We start from the raw sequence: 3,214 nt of genomic DNA, 5'->3' as shown, positions 1-3,214 counted from the left end.
CCCGAACATGTGCGGGTTGTGGACAAGAAGGCCACGTCAGATCCGCCTGCATGCGACGCCGCCTGATCCAAACGCCGGTCGGCGAGGAAGCGTCCCCAGCAGTGATCACTCAGATCCCTGTCACATATGCCAAGGCTGCCCAGGAAGGTAGCACCTCTACACAGGGTCTTCCTGCTCTGTTGACGTCGTCTGATCAGGCAGATGCAACCGCTACTGAGATTCCTTCTGAGGTGCCACAGACGCCAGATCCTGACCTTCCACATCATCGCAGCACTGTGACTGAAAATGCTGCTGAGACGGACGTTGATCCGGGAGTCAGACGAAGGCCACCCGCAATCAGACTCGGAACGACCTGTTCGAAAACAAGGGTCGACACGAAAGAGAAAGAAACGTAGCCGTACACCCCCTGATGAATCCATTCTACGGATGGATGCCAGAGATGCAGAACCGAAGATGGTCGATAAACCGCTCTATGATGTCCAAACGTCTGATGCGAACGACCCGCCACAGGCGACCACTGGCAACGACCACCCCTCCTTACTGGCGCCGTCGCCCCCACAAGTCGACGTTGAAGAAAGTCTATATGCTGAGCCGAAAAATACGTCTCCTCTCCACATGGATGATGTACACAGTCGGTATCCTATCGCATTATCAGTCTCCTGGGCAGACGACGTGGAGATCGAAGGGACTGGGGTGGACGGTGCTGATGATGGGGCACCCCCATCGATTGCGCCCGCGCCCGCAAACTCTCCACAATAGCAACCTCTTCAGCGGACCGGCAAGATCGACGACCTCTCGCCCCTGAAGAAGCAGCCCCACCTGTGCCTGTGGGACTCCAACACCAGCATTATCGTGTCGCAACGATTAACCTCGCGACCATTCGTGCGCCCCACAAACTAGCGCTGCTCCGCGATATGATTTATGATGCGGACATTGATATTGCGCTTTTTCAGGAAGTGTATGTCGCCGATTTTTCACCACCACATGGCTTCACGGCGCATCTTTCTCCCGCTTCGGTCACCGGTAGTGGTGTTGCCATCATCTTACGAGAAGGTCTTCCTGCCGAAGATGTCCTATACGTCCCCAACGGCAGAGGTATGGCCCTTACTCTCTTTGGTGTACGCATCGTCAACATTTATGCGCCGTCGGGCTCCAGCTACCGTCGTGAACGCAATGCCTTCTTCGCAGATGAAGTTACACCCCTTTTTATGGGACCACACGATGACTGGGTCATGGGTGGAGACTTCAACTGCACCCAGCGACCTCAGGATCAATTGCCACGTCACTCACCATGCGCAGCTCTGGAAACAGTCGTGACGCGGCTACAATTTGTCGACACGTGGAGACATGTTCACGGTGATCGTTTGGGCTTTACGTACTACACTGCGCACTCCTCTAGCCTACTGGATCGCATCTACATCTCGCGATCCCTAATTCAACACACACGACAGGCTGAAATCTGGCCTGTTGCTTTCTCAGATCATGAGGCTTGCTTCTGTGACGTTGTTCTCACAAGACAGGCAGTATGGCACGGACGTGGTTTATGGAAACTGAACACGGCACTTCTTAATTCACCTGACTGTCGACTTCTAATAGAAGACACTTGGATCACATGTAATAGACGCCGTCCCACGTATCCGTCTACCATATCCTGGTGGATCCAGTGTGCAAAACCTGCTCTTCGAAAAACTTTGATCCGATATGGCAAAGATGTTGTCGCCTGGAGGAAGAGCACTATGGACTTTTACTACAGGATCCTACGAGAATGCTCCACGATGCCAGCCTCCCCTGAGCGCCATACAAGGATAAACCATGCTAAGGCCCAAATCTCCAATCTCATGCGAAGGCATTTGGAAGGAGCGATAGTATGATCTCGTACTGCTGATCGCATGCCTCATGAACATCCCTCTATGTACCATATCATCCAAGAACGCCAACATCGTCGCCGAAAATTTATTCCCATCCTAACAGACCAAGATGGGCGTCGCTACGTAACCCAATCTGCAATAGCGAATGTGCTTCACGCCCACTACCAGCAGCTCTACGCCGCAATTCCACATTCCCCAGAGTTGATCGAGGAAGTCTCACAGCTCAACTTCGGTGGTCTCCCAGGAGGTGCGGCGATTGACTTGGTGTCAGAGGTGACTGATGATGAAGTCCGCGATGCGATCCGAGCAGGAACCATCAATCGCTCCCCAGGACCCGACGGTCTTCCCCTCGAATTTTATCGCACCTTCCGTGATTTGTTGGAGTCCACCTTCACCTCCATATGTCGGGAACTGATGTCTCCGGAAGTACCTGTGCCGGACTCTTTCATGGAAGGAATTATTATTCCTGTACATAAACCGCATGGTGGCAACAATATCAGTGATTATCGGCCCCTCACCCTCCTTAACAGTGATATGAAAATCTTCACTCGCCTTTTGGCGGCACGACTTAAAACCGTTGCCCGATATGTTGTGTCGCCAGACCAAGCATCTTTGGGAGGGGATAATAATATCCGCACGGCTTTATGCCGCTACAGGGATATGATCGCCGTTACCCAGGCACAACGCCTCTCTGGGGCACTTGCGTTTTTGGACTTTAGTCAAGCTTTTGATAGGGTTGACCATTCGTTCCTTACGGCCGTTCTCCACCATATGGGTTTCCCAGTTGCCGTTATCACGGTAGTGATGCGCCTTCTGCGGGGTGCCTCTTCCAGGATTATGTACAATGGCAGACTCACTCCTCCGATAAAAATAGGTCGATCCGTACGTCAAGGTTGCCCTCTATCAGCGATTTTGTACGCCTTTTCCTTGGACTCCTTGCTATGTGGGCTCAGACAACGTTTGGTAGGGTTGTCCATAGATGGATACCGATTCTGTTGCACGGCCTATGCTGACGATGTAGTCATCTGTTTACGTAATGCCGACGAGGTTCGAGCTGTTTTGACGTGGGTAGCGACTTATGGTGAGGCGTCGGGTAGCTCTTTAAACGTACGTAAGTCACAAGTTATGTTCATTGGCACGGGACTCCCTGTGGAGTGTATTACACCTCTCACCACCGTTGATACCATTCGCTGTTTCGGAATAGACTTTTCATCTGATCTCCGGCGTTCAGCCGCCATCAACTGCAGACGCCTCCTTTTAATGATCAGAGCAGGTCTTATGGACCATCGCCTTCGATCCCTAGATATTCTCCAACGAGCTCGATATGTCAATATATATATCGCATC

The sequence above is a fragment of the Schistocerca gregaria genome, chromosome 5 (genome assembly GCF_023897955.1).
Source record: "Schistocerca gregaria isolate iqSchGreg1 chromosome 5, iqSchGreg1.2, whole genome shotgun sequence".
Lineage (NCBI taxonomy): Eukaryota > Metazoa > Arthropoda > Insecta > Orthoptera > Acrididae > Schistocerca > Schistocerca gregaria.
This window is presented reverse-complemented; position numbering follows the sequence as displayed.